The following is a 14117-nucleotide window of genomic DNA, read 5'->3' as shown; positions in this document are numbered from 1 at the left end:
GGGTGATTTGATAAAGGTCTTTAAAATTATGAAAGAGTTTGATAAAGCAGGTGTCGAGATGTTTCCACTTGTGGGAGAGACCAGAATTAGGGGCCATAAATAGAAGATCATCACTAATAAATTCAATAAGAAATTCAGGAGAAACCTCTTCACCCAGAGAGTGGTGAAAATGTAGAATTTGCTACTGCGGGGAATGGTTGTGATGAATAGTATAGACACGTTTAAAACGAAGCTAGAGAAATACATGAGGGACAAGGGAGTAGAAGAATATACTGATAGGGTGAAACAAAGAAGGGTGGAAGGAGGCTTGTGTGAAGCATAAACACTGACATGGCCTATTGTGCCAAATGGCCTGTGCTCAAAATACATTGTAACACAGATCATGGCCATTCAGCACATCATGCCTGTGCCGGCTCTTTGAAAGAGCTATCCAGTTAGTTCCCTTTGCTCTTTCCCCAAAACACTGCAATTTTCCCTTTCAAGTATTTATTTATTTATGAGTGAGTTTAATCTACTTATAGATTGCCAATCTGAATTGTCCAAAGGTAGCCCCGGAAGATGCATTCATAGAGTGTATTTGGAACAATTTCTTAGAGTAGTACGTTCCAGTGCCAACCAGGGAACAGGCCCTCTGGACCTGGTAATGTGCAATGAGACGTTAATGACCTCATGGTAAAGGAGCCTCTAGGCAACAGTGATCATAACGAGATGAATTTCACAATCAGTTTGAGAATGCAAAGTGTGGGTCTAAGGTCAGTGTTTTAAACTTAAATAAAGGCAATTATATGAGTATGTAGACAGAGTTGGCCAAAGGGAACTGGGAAATTAGGTTAAATGATAGGACAGTAGAGATGCAGTGGCAGACATTGAAGGAGATATTTCATATCTCTCAGCAAAGATATATTCCATTGAGAAAGAAAGACTGTAGGAGAAGGATGCAGCATCCATGGCTAACTAAGGAAGTTAAAGATAGTATCAAATTGAAAGAAAAAGCTTACAATTCACAAAGATTAGTGGTAGATCAGAAGATTAGACAGATTTTAAAAACCAGCAAAGAATGACAAAAAAGAAGGGAGAAATTAGAGTATGAGAGAAAGCTAGTTAGAAATATAACAAGTATTTAAAAAGTAAATGAGTCGCTGAAGTGAGAGCTGGTCCTCTGGAGAAATAATAATGGGTAACAAGGAAATGGCAGAAGCTTTGAACAGATTTTGTTTTCGACACAAAAAACATCCCAAAGATACATGAAAAACAAGGGATAAAAGGGAAGGAAGAACTTAAATCAATCAGGGGAAAGGTACTTGGAAAACCATGAGAGCTAACGGCTGACAAGTCTCCTGGACCTGATGGCCTGTTTCCTAGGGCCTTAAAAGAAGTTGCTGCCAAAACAGTAGATGCATTGGTTGCGATCTTCCAAAATTCCCTAGATTCTGGAAAGGTCCCAGAAGATTGGAAAATACCTCTGTTCAAGAAAGAAGAGACAGAAAGCAAGAAACTATAGGCCCGTCTGTCATAGGGAAAATGTTAGAATTGATTATTGTGGAGGTTGTAGCAAGACATTTTAGAAAATCCTAATGCAATCAGGCAGAGTCAACATGGATTTGTGAAAGGGAAACCATGTTTGACTAACAGAGTTCTTTCAGCAAGTAACAAGCAACATGGATAAAGGGGAACCTGTAGATGTGCTGCACTTGGATTTCCAAAAGGCATGAGATAAGGTGTCACATAAAAGGTTACTACACAAAATAAGAGCAGATGGTGTAGCGGGTAACATATTAGCATGGATAGAGCATTGGTTAGCTAACAGGAAGTAGAGAGTAGGGATGTGGTCTACATTGATTTTAGCAAAGCTTTTGACAAGGTCCCACATGGCAGACTGGTTAAAGAAAATCCCATGGGATCCAGGGAAATGCAACAAGGTGGATACAAAATTGGCTCAGTGGCAGGAAACAAAGGGTAATTGTGTTTTAGTGACTGGAGAGCTCTTTTCAGTGGCGTTCCGCAGGGCTCAGTTCTGGGTCCCCTGATTTTCGTAGTACATATTAACAATTTGGACATAAATGTAGGGGGCATGATCAAGAAGTTTGTAAATGACAAAGATTGGCCATGTGGTAGATCGTAAGGAGGATAGCTGTAGGCTGCAGGACGATATTGATGGTCTGGTCAGGTGGGCAGAAAAGTGGCAAATGGAATTCAATGTGGAGAAGTGTAAGGTGATGCATTTGGGGAGGTCAAACAAGGCAAATGAATACATGATTAATGGGAAAATACTGAGAAGTGTAGAGGCAGTGAGGGACCTTGGAGTGAATGTCCACAGATCTCTGAAGGTAGCAGGACAGGTCGATAAGGTGGTTAAGAAGGCATATGGAATCCTTTCCTTTATTAGCTGAGGTATAGAATGCTGGAACTGTATAACTCATTGGTTAGGCCACAACTTGAGTACTGTCTGCAGTTCTGGTCACCTCATTACAGAAAGGATGTAATTGCACTAGAGAGGATACAGAGGAGATTTACAAGGATGTTGCCAGGACTGGAAAAATGCAGCTACGTGAAACGATTGGATAGGCTGGGGTTGTTCTCCTTGGAACAGAGAAGGGAGATCTCATTGAAATGTACAAAATTTTGAGGGGCCTGGATAGAGTGGAGGTGAAGGATCTATTCACCTTGGCAGAGAGGTCAGTGATGAGGAGGCATGGATTTAAAGTGATTGGTAGAAATATCAGAGGGGAGATAAGGAAAAACTTTTTCACCCAGAGGGTGGTGGGGGTCTGGAACTCACTGCCTGAAAGGATAGTTGAGACAGAGACCCTCAATTCATTCAAAAGGAGTCTGGAAATGCACCTCAAATGGACTAAATGCTGGAAGGTGGGATTAGAATAGGTGGATCATTTTTCAGCCAGTACAGACACAATGGGCCAAGTGGCTGCTTTCTGTGCCTTAAATGTTCTATGATTCAATAAATGGGTCATTTTCAGTTTGGCAGGATGTGACTAGTGGAGTGCCACAGGGATCAGTGCTGGGGCCTCAACTATTTACAATCTGCATCAATGACTTGGCTGAAAGGACCGCATGGTAGCTAAATTTGCAGATGACAGATAGTTAGGAAGGTAAGTTGTCAAGACGACATCAAGTCCACAAAGGTTAAGTGAGTGGGCAAAAATTTGGCAGATAGAGTGTGATGTGGGAAAATGTGAACTTGTCCACTTTGGCAGGAGGAATAGAAAAGCAGAATATTATTTAAATGGAGAGTTTGCAGAATTCTGTGGTACAGAGAGATCTGGCTGTCCTTATACATGAATGACAAAAGGTTAGTATGCAGGCGCAGCAAGTGATTAAGAAGGCAAATGGAATGTTGGCATTTATTGCAAGGAGAATGGAATATAAAAAAAGGAAAGTTTTGCTAAAACTATACAGAGCCTTAGTGAGACCACATCTGGAGTACTGTGTACAGTTTTGGTCTCCTTACTTAAGGATATAATTGCATCAGAAGCAGTTCAGAGAAGGTTCACTTGACAGATGCCTGGGATGAGGGTTATCTTATGAGGAAAGGTTAAACAGGTTGGGCCTATAGCATTTGGAGTTTAGAAGAATGAGAGGTGATCTTTATGAAACATAGAAGATACTGAGGGGACTTGATAGGGTGGATATTGGAAGGATGTTTCCACTTATGGGTGAAACTAGAACTATGGGAGACAATCTAAAAATAAGGCAGATGAGAATTTCTTTTTCTCAGAGTCATTGGTCTGTGGAATTCTCTTCCCCAGAGAGCAGTGGAGGCTGAATCATCGAATATTTTCAAGGCCGAGTTAGGCATATTTTTGATAGACGAGGGACTCAAGTGTTATGGGGGCAGACAGGGAAGTGGAGTTGAGGCCGCAATCAAATCAGCCATGATCTTATTGAATGGTGGAGCAGGCTCGAGGGGCCAAATGGCCTACTCCTGCTCCTTGTTTGTATGTTCATATGTTTGTAATTGCCTTTTGAAAGTTACTAATTGAATCTGCTTCCACCACCCTCTCAGGCATTGTATTTCCTTCATTATATGGCAAGCAATTGGATTCTGTGCTATGCCTCTCAGTGATGTGGTGACTATGATCAGGAATTCAGCCTGTAGCAAAGCTCAGGCTAGACCCTCTACTTCTTTTGGGCCTCCTTATCTCGAGAGACAATGGATACGCGCCTGGAGGTGGTCAGTGGTTTGTGAAGCAGCGCCTGGAGTGGCTATAAAGGCCAATTCTAGAGTGACAGGCTCTTCCACAGGTGCTGCAGAGAAATTTGTTTGTCGGGGCTGTTGCACAGTTGGCTCTCCCCTTGCGCCTCTGTCTTTTTTCCTGCCAACTACTAAGTCTCTTCGACTCGTCACATTTTAGCCCTGTCTTTATGGCTGCCCGCCAGCTCTGGCGAACGCTGGCAACTGACTCCCACAACTTGTGATCAATGTCACAGGATTTCATGTCGTGTTTGCAGACGTCTTTATAGCGGAGACATGGACGGCCGGTGGGTCTGATACCAGTGGCAAGCTCGCTGTACAATGTGTCTTTGGGGATCCTGCCATCTTCCATGCGGCTCACATGGCCAAGCCATCTCAAGCACCGCTGACTCAGTAGTGTGTACAAGCTGGGGATGTTGGCCGCCTCGAGGACTTCTGTGTTGGAGATACGGTCCTGCCACCTGATGCCAAGTATTCTCCGGAGGCAGTGAAGATGGAATGAATTGAGACGTCGCTCTTGGCTGGCATACGTTGTCCAGGCCTCGCTGCCATAGAGCAAGGTACTGAGGACACAGGCCTGATACACTCGGAAATTTGTGTTCCGTGTCAGTGCGCCATTTTCCCACACTCTCTTGGCCAGTCTGGACATAGCAGTGGAAGCCTTACCCATGCGCTTGTTGATTTCTGCATCTAGAGACAGGTTACTGGTGATAGTTGATCCTAGGTAGGTGAACTCTTGAACCACTTACAGAGCGTGGTCGCCAATATTGATGGATGGAGCATTTCTGACGTCCTGCCCCATGATGTTTGTTTTCTTGAGGCTAATGGTTAGGCCAAATTCATTGCAGGCAGCCGCAAACCTGTCGATGAGACTCTGCAGGCACTCTTCAGTGTGAGATGTTAAAGCAGCATCGTCATCAAAGAGGAGTTCCCTGATGGGGACTTTCCGTACTTTGGACTTCGCTCTTAGACGGGCAAGGTTGAACAACCTGCCCCCTGATCTTGTGTGGAGGAAAATTCCTTCTTCAGAGGACTTGAACGCATGTGAAAGCAGCAGGGAGAAGAAAATCCCAAACAGTGTAGGTACGAGAACACAGCCCTGTTTCACACCACTCAGGATAGGAAAGGGGTCTGATGAGGAGCCACCATGTTGAATTGTGCCTTTCATATTGTCATGGAATGAGGTGATGATACTTAGTAGCTTTGGTGGACATCCAATCTTTTCTAGTAGTCTGAAAAGACCACGTCTACTGACGAGGTCAAAAGCTTTGGTGAGATCAATGAAAGCAATGTAGAGGGGCATCTGTTGTTCGCGGCATTTCTCCTGTATCTGACGAAGGGAGAACAGCATGTCAACGGTCGATCTCTCTGCATGAAAGCCACACTGTGCCTCAGGGTAGATGCGCTCGGCCAGCTTCTGGAGCCTGTTCAGAGCGACTCGAGCAAAGACTTTCCCCACTATGCTGAGCACGGAGATTCCACAGTAGTTGTTGCAGTCACCGCGGTCACCTTTGTTCTTATAGAGGGTGATGATATTGGCATCATGCATGTCCTGTGGTACTGCTCCCTCGTCCCAGCACAGGCATAGCAGTTCATGTAGTGCTGAGAGTATAGCAGGCTTGGCACTCTTGATTATTTCAGGGGTAATGCTGTCCTTCCCAGGGGCTTTTCCGCTGGCTAGAGAATAAATGGCATCACTGAGTTCCGATTTGGTTGGCTGTATGTCCAGCTCATCCACGATTGGTAGAGGCTGGGCTGCATTGAGGGCTCTACTATACCAGCCCAAAGCGCAGCATTCCAGCTGTGTCCTCCCTTTCAATTTTTATTTGATTCTCAGGTTGTTTTATTTACTCCCACTTCGAGTGGATAACAACGCCAAAGGAATTCATAAATTAACAGCAATTGTTCTCTGCAAATACAAAATCAAAATCTGTTTTTTCAAAATAAATACAAGCAGCTATGAAACATTTGAAATATTACATTTTTCTAGTTCCAGGAGCTCTCCCTGATATCAAAGTGTTAGTTTTCCCAATTTTGCTGTTCTTTTGCAGTCAAGTTCAAATTGTTTTGGACAAATTGTTAGCAATAGCTGCAAAAATGGTGAAAATGATATCGAAGTGATGTAAATTAGAGGTAATCTATTTGTACTTTTTCCTTCAGAGTTCAGCAAAACATTATACTTTTATATAATTTTGATAACGAGAACCATTTGATAACTAGAACATGTTAGAAGGGTTTTGATTGAGTAAATAAGGAACCATTTCTACTGGTAGGAGTACATAGATTTAAGGTAATTGGCAAGAGATCCAAAGGGGGAGATGCAGATATTTTTTCTGCACAGTGAGTAGTTGTGATCTGGAATGTGCAGTCAGAAAGGGCAGTGGAAGCAGATTCAATAGCAACTTTCAAATTCAAAAGGAATTATCATAATTTGCAGGGTTATGGGGAAAGAGCAGGGGAGTGGGACTAATTGGATGGCTCATTCAAAGAGCCAGCACAGGCACAATGGGCTGAATGGCGTCTTTCTGTGCTGTGTGTTTCGATGATGACGTCCGACAGCAGATTTTTTTTGTCTGTTCTTTCAACCAGATGATAGCACTTAGCGATACCTGCAGGGTTTAACGTACTGTGGGGGGGGGGGGGGGGAACTTGTTTTTAAAAGGAAATAACTGGTTAATTGCGTTTGCTTTTCTGATTGTGGTATGAGCTGTGTCATTGGAACAAATCATCTTTTGCTTCCTGTCAAATAAAAACGATGCAGGCCTGGAAGTTCTTTCGGTGGCAAAGATTTCACCCAGCAAGGCCATAGCTAACATGCGAACCGTAAAATTCTGTGCCTGAAAGCAGGATCACTTTCTGAATAAAGAATGCTTGTGTTGTTTGGAGTTAATGCATTCTCCACAAAATAATAATATGCTAAAGAAAAATAGCAACTTTTCAGGAGGATTTCCCATCGCCATTAAAAATGACTTTACAAAAATGGTCTCCTTCCCTGAATATCTGGGGCGTTACGCCCATGAAATAATTGGCTGAATTTTATTCTCCCCGAGGCTTCAGGTTCCATGGCAGAGGAGCCTGAAGATGGCTCCGTATAAGGCCCGCCATGGACCTTGATGCTGGGAGGGCACGGCCTGTACCCCCAGCGGCGGCGAGGCTTCGTGGCAGCACCCCACCGCTGGGCGACGGGACCACCCATTTAAATATTTAAATCAATAAAATGAATACATTTAAATAGACTTACCTGTGATCTTGAGGGCCCGCTGGGATCTTCGGTGTGGCAGCCAGCAATCCCATGTCTTCAAATCCCCATCTGGGGAAACACGGTGCCACACTGGTGGGGGGAGGGGCAGTGTGGGGGAGGGGGTGGTGGCGGAGGCAAGATCTGCAGTGAGGGTGAACGGGGTCAAACAAACGGAATGCATGTAGGGGATGGTGGGAAGGAACTTCAAACTTTGTGCAGTTTGGCGGGGGAAAAGGCCAGGTGTAAAAGGTAAGTGTTTTGGGGGAGGGGGAGAAAGGGCAAATGGTTACTGTAATTGTTATTGGGGAGTGGGAAAGCAGTGTTATAAATGTATTCATTTAATTTTGGGGGGGGGGTTACTTCTTGAATAATTTTCATGTGCCAGTAGGGCTGGTAGCCTTTTAAAAATGGTGCCTGCATCCGCGCACAGGCAGTTGGCGCCATTGCCGGTGATGGACAGCCTGCCCCCTCCATGTGATTGGGGTGTAGGGGGGTTGGGGGTGCAGGCCTCCCCAGCTATTTCAATGAGCCGCTGCACGGGAGACTGTGACGGTTCTTTGGCTTGCGGCCCGCACAGGCGGGCTGCCCTTTTCTGAGCTCACCGCTGAGATTGGTGGCGGGCTCTTAAAATCCAGCCCAATGCTTCTGGTTCCAGAAGGGATTAAATATTGGCTGCTGGCTGCCAAAATCAACACGTGCTTCTTAAAAAGGATTTTACAAGATACAAATAATTGCAAGATCACAATCTGAAATGGGCCCACGAAATATCGAGATGCTGATTTTTGGTTCTAGATCAGAGTAATTTGGATGTTGCAGTCAGAGAGATACAGTTTGGGAGGTTTTTTTTATTCTTTCATGGGATATGGGCATCGCTGGCAAGGCTAGCATTTGCTGCCCATTCCTAATTGCCCTTGAACACCAAGAACACAAGAACTAGGAGCAGGAGTAGACCATACGGACCATTGAGCCTGCTCCGCCATTCAAAACAATCGTGGCTGATCTTAGGCTTCAATTCCACTTTCCTGCCCACTCTCCATATCCCACAATTCCCTGAGACACCAAAAATCTATCTATCCCAGCCTTAAATGGAGTATCCACACCCCTCTGGGGTAGAGAATTCCAAAGATTCACAACTTTTGACTGAAATAATTTCTCCTCATCTCAGTCCTGAATGATTGTCCCCTTACCCGGAGACTGTACCCCTTTGTTTTAGATTCCTTGACCAGCGGAAACAATCTATGTCTAACCTATCCAGTCCCTTAAGAATCTTGCATGTTTCAATGAGATGGCCTCTCATTCTTCTAAACTCCAGAGAATATAGGCCCAATTTACTCAGCCTCTCATCATACAACAACCCTCTCATCCTTGGGACCAGTTTACCTTTTCTGTACTGCCTCCAGTGCAAGTATATCCTTTCTTAAATGTGGAGACCAAAACTGCACACAGTATTCCAGATGTGGTCTCACCAAAGCCCTGTACCATTGTAGCAAGACTTCTTTATTCCTGTTCTTCAATCCCCTTGCAATAAAGGCCAACATGCCATTTGCCTTCCTAATTGCTTGCTGTACCTGCATGTTAACTTTTTGTGTTCCTTATATAAGTACACCCAAATCTCTTTGAGCATCAACACTTACACCTTTTAAAAAATATTCTGATTTTCTATTCTTACAACCAAAGTGAATAACTTCACACTTCACTACATTATACACCATCTGCCATCTTGTTGCCCACTCACTTAACCTGTCTATCTCTTTGCAGCCTGTGTCCTCCCCACAGCTTACCTTTCCATTAAGCTTTGTATCATCAGTAAACTTAGATACATTACTCTGTCTCTTCATCTTAGTCATTAATATAGATTGTAAATAGCTGAGGCCCCCAGCACTGATCCTTGCGTTACCCACTATTATCTGCCTGCAAACTTAAAAATACCCTGTTTATGCCTATTCTTTGCTTCCAGTCCAATAACCAATCCTCTACCCAGGCTAATACATAACCCCCAACTCCATGAGCCCTTATCTTGCCAATTAACCTTTTGTGTGGCATCTTGTTGAATGCCTTTTGGAAATCAAGGTATACTACATCTATTGGTTCCCGCTTATCCACACTACCAGTTACATCCTCAAAAAACGAATACATTTGTCAAACAGGATTTCCCTTTAGTAAAACCATATTGACTTGTTTCGATCATACTGTGCTTTTCTAAGTGCAATATTAAGACTTCCTTAATAGATTGCAGAATTTTCCCAATGACTGATGTTATGCTAACTGGCCTGTAGTTCATGGTTTTCTCTCTCCCTCCTTCCTTGAAAAGCAGTGTAACGTTTGCCAACTTCCAATCTGATGGGTCTGGTCCCAAATCTAGGCAATTTTGGAAAATCATAGCTAGCACATCCACTATATCTGCAGCTCTCTCCTTTAGAAACCTATGGTGTACGCTATCAGGTACTGGGAATTTGTCAGATTTTAGTCCCTTAAGTTTCTCCAATACTTTTTCTCTGCAGGTATGAATTTCTTTAATTTCCTCATTCTTTTTAGCCCCTAAGTTACTGTCTGTTTCTGGTATGAAACTTATGTCTTCTACTGTGAAAATATACAAAATATTTGTTCAATGCCTGTGTCATTTCTTCATTCCCCATGATAATTTCTCTTGTCTCTGGTTCTCAGGGACCAACATTTACTTTAGCTACTCTCTTGCTTTTTATATACCTGTAAAAACTCTTACAATCTGTTTTTATATTACTGGCTAGTTCACTCTCATTTTATTTTTTTTCTTTCTCAACTTTTTGGTGGCCCTTTGCTGGTTCTAAAACACTCCCATTCCTCAGACTTGTTACTTTTTTTCTTGCAACATTGTAAGCCTCTTCTTTTAGTCTAATACTCTCCTTAACTTCCTGAGTTAGCCACAGATGGGTCTTTCTTGCTGAGTTTTTGTTTTTCAATGGAATGTATTTTTATTGAACATTTTGAATTGTTACTTTAATGGTTTCCCACTGTTCATTTACAGCCATGCTTTTTAGTTTATTTACCCTCTTTACCTTAGCCAGTTCTCCCCTCATACCTATGTAATTGGCTTTGTTTAAGTTTATGATTCTTGTTTGTGATTGGAGTATGTGAAACTTAACATGGAATTCAATGGTATTATGATCACTATTTCCCAGTGGATCTTTTGCTATGATGTTACTAATTAACGCTGCTTCATTACACAATAGATCTAAGACAGCTTTATCCCTAATTGATTCCAAAATGCATTGCTCCAAGAAGCTTTCCTGAAAACATTCTTCAAGCTCATCTTCTAGACCACTCTTTCCAATTTCATTGTCCCAGTCTATATGAAAATTAAAGTCCCCCACAATTATTACATTGCCTTTGTTACAAGCTCCAATAATTTCTTGTTTAATGCTCTGTCCGATGGCATAATTACTGTTAGGGGGCCTATAAACTACTCTGTCCAGTGTTTTTACATCCTTGCTATGCTTAATTCTGATTCTATTTCATGATCTTCTGAGGCCAGACGCTTTCTCAGTAATGTTCTTATGCCATCCTTTACTATCAGGCTACCCCTTCCTCCTTTGCCATTCTGTCGGTCTTTCTGAAATATTGTGTACCCTGGAATATTTATTTCCCAGTCTTGATCACCATGTAACCATGTCTCTGTATTGGCAATTAGATATAAATCATTTACCTTTATTTGTGCCATTAGTTCATCTAGCTTATTGCAAATGCTTCGTGCATTCAGATAAAGAACCTTTGGTTTCATTTTTTTAAACTTCTATTCCCTGCAATGATCTTATTTGGTGATTTACAATTTTTGTTCAACTCTCCATGCCTTTCTGTCCGATTCTGCTTGTCTTTACCCAGAACGCTATACTGTCCCGATGCCTCAACCTTTCTCTTTGGAATTCTAAATCTTCCCTCACCCGAACACTTCCCTCCTTCCCCCGGTTGGTTCACAGCCTCTAGCCTTAGCTGCTGGCGCTCTCTTCAGTTTGTACACTCGGTCCTTTTCTGCCACACTCTGATTATCATTACCTTATTGCTATCTTGCCTTCTCCTCTCTAAATTATCACATCTTCCCTCACATGATTCCTCACCCCCACTATTTAGTTTAAAGCCCTCTCTGCTGCCCTGGTTAAACGACTTGCCAGAACACTGGTCCCAGCACAGTTCAGGTGAAGACCATCCCATTGGCACAGCTCCCACTTTCCCCAGTGCCAATACTCCATGAATCAAAACCCATTTCTTCCATACCAATCTTTGAGCCAAACATTTAACTCTCTAATCTTACTTACCCTCCACCAATTTGCCCATGGCTCAGGTAATCAGATTATTACCTTTGAGGTTCTGTTTTTTAATTTAGCCCCTAACTGTTCATACTCCCTATGCAGAACCTCTTTCCTAGTTCTATGTCGTTGAACCATGACAACTGGATCTTACCCCTCCCACTGCAAGTTCCTCTCCAGCCCTGAGCAGATGTCCTGAACCCTGGCACAAGGCAGGCAACACAGCCTTCTAGACTCTCACTCTTGGCCTCAGTGAACTTTGTCAATCCCCCTGGCTATACTGTCCCCTACTGCCACTACATTCCTATTTACTCCCCCAGCTTGAACGGCTTCCTGTACCACAGTGTCATGGTCAGTTTGCTCATGCATGCAGCAGCCCTCACTCTCATCCATACAAGCTGAAAGAACCTCAAACCTGTTGGACAATTGTAAGGGCTGAGCCTCCTCCACTTCTACCTTCTCGATCCTCTTACCTGCCTCACTCACAGTCACACCCTCCTGTCCCTGACCAAATTAGAAGACCCTATTCTAAGGGGTGTGATTACCTTCTGGAACAAAGTGTCCAGGTAACATTCCCCCTCCCTAATGCATTGCAATGTTTGCAGTTCAGCCTCCAGCTCATTGAGCCGAAACTCCTCAAGCCACAGACACTGCAGACATGTTTGCCGTGGATCACGCTGGCATGCACCAGCTCCCACATACTGCACACACAACACATCATCTGCTCAGCCATCTTTATTATGTGTTAATTTATAATTAATAAACCCCACTGCTACTAAGCTTTAGTACTGCTGGTAAACCTTACCATGCATAATAAAACCTTACCAATAAATTTCCTGACGATTCTTATTCCAATTAATGTTCTACTAACCCTCATTAAAATTCCTTAGTTTAGATAAAAGAAAATTTTCACCAATCTGTCACTTACCTTTTTTTGCTGGAACATCACACATCAATTCCTCTTTCTCCCTCTGCACTGAATTCCCACATGAACCAAATCCCCACCTTCATACTCTGACTGTCTCACTCAGGCAAAGTCTCCACTCTACACACCCCTTATTCCATGCAGTTTGAAAACCTGACTGCTTTTATAGAGCCGCTGATGAGTTCCTAGCTAGCTTAGCTTCCTGCTACAGTAATTAACACTGACTGAACCAACTACTTTTAGCTGATTGACAGGCTGCTGTCATCCAGGCATGTGGAGAGTATTCCATCACAATTCTGACTTGTGTCTTGTAGATGGTGGACAGGCTTTGGGAGTCAGGAGGTGGTTTAGTCACCGCAGAATTCCCAGCCTCTGACCTGCTGTTGTAGTCACAGTATTTAGGCGGCTGGTCAATGGTAACCCCCAGGATGCTGATGGTGAGGGATTCAGCGATGGTAATGCCATTGAATGTCAAGGGGAGATGGTTAGATTCTCTCTTGTTGGAGATGGTCATTGCCTGGCACTTGTATGACACGAATGTGACTTGCCACTTATCAGCCCAAGCCTGGATATTGTCTTGCTGCGTGTGGGCATGGACTGCTTTAGTGTCTGAGGAGTCGCAAATGGTGCTGAACATTGTGCAATCATCAGTGAACAACTCCACTTCTGACCTTATGATGGAGGGAAGGTCATTGATGAAGCAGCTGAAGACGGTTGGGCCTAGGACACTAACCTGAGGAACTCCTGCAGTCATGTCCTGGATCTGAGATGATTGACCTCCAACAACCACAACCATCTTCCTTTGTGCTAGGTATGGCACCAACCAGTAGAGAGTTTTTCCCCGATTCCCATTAACCTCAGTTTTGCTAGGGCTCCTTGATGCCATACTGTGACAAATGCTGCCTTGATGTCAAGGGCAGTCACTCTCACCTCACCTCTGGAGTTCAGCTCTTTTGTTCATATTTGGACCAAGGCTGGAGCTGAGTAGCCCTGGCAGAACCCAGGGCATCAATGAGCAGGTTATTACTGTTTAATTGGCACTTGATAGCACTGTCGACGACCCTTTCCATCACTTTGCTGATGATAGGGAGTAGACTGATGAGGCGGTAATTGGCCGGAGTGGATTTGTCCTATTTTTTGTGGACAGGACATACCTGGTCAATTTTCCACAGTGTCGGGTAGATGCTAATGTTGCAGTTGGAGTTAGTACATCTGGATTGTACAGCCACTTTGTAGAGGCCAGCATGCCGGATTCGCAGCCCGTCCAATTTCCTTGTTAATCATTTTCAATGATGGAGAATTGGGAGCTTTGCAGATTGACACACTGACCTCCACGGTTGGGCTTTCAATCTGCCCTCCCCTCAGGTGAAGCTGTCTGCTGGGCCAGATGACTCATAAATTTGGGGCTCTTAGTGTACTGCTTGTCTGAGATTGCTGTGTAAGTTCACAGCCAACATCATC

At 43.6% G+C, this 14117-nt stretch overlaps 1 protein-coding gene across 5 annotated transcripts in view; it reads left to right on the top strand.

Moving 5' to 3' along the window:
• Positions 1-14117, top strand: part of col14a1a (collagen, type XIV, alpha 1a) — a 369066-nt gene that overhangs the window by 175460 nt on the left and 179489 nt on the right. The gene's annotated exons all lie outside the window — the stretch shown is intronic.

Source organism: Heterodontus francisci, chromosome 5 (assembly GCF_036365525.1).
Source record: "Heterodontus francisci isolate sHetFra1 chromosome 5, sHetFra1.hap1, whole genome shotgun sequence".
Lineage (NCBI taxonomy): Eukaryota > Metazoa > Chordata > Chondrichthyes > Heterodontiformes > Heterodontidae > Heterodontus > Heterodontus francisci.
This window is presented reverse-complemented; position numbering and strand designations above follow the sequence as displayed.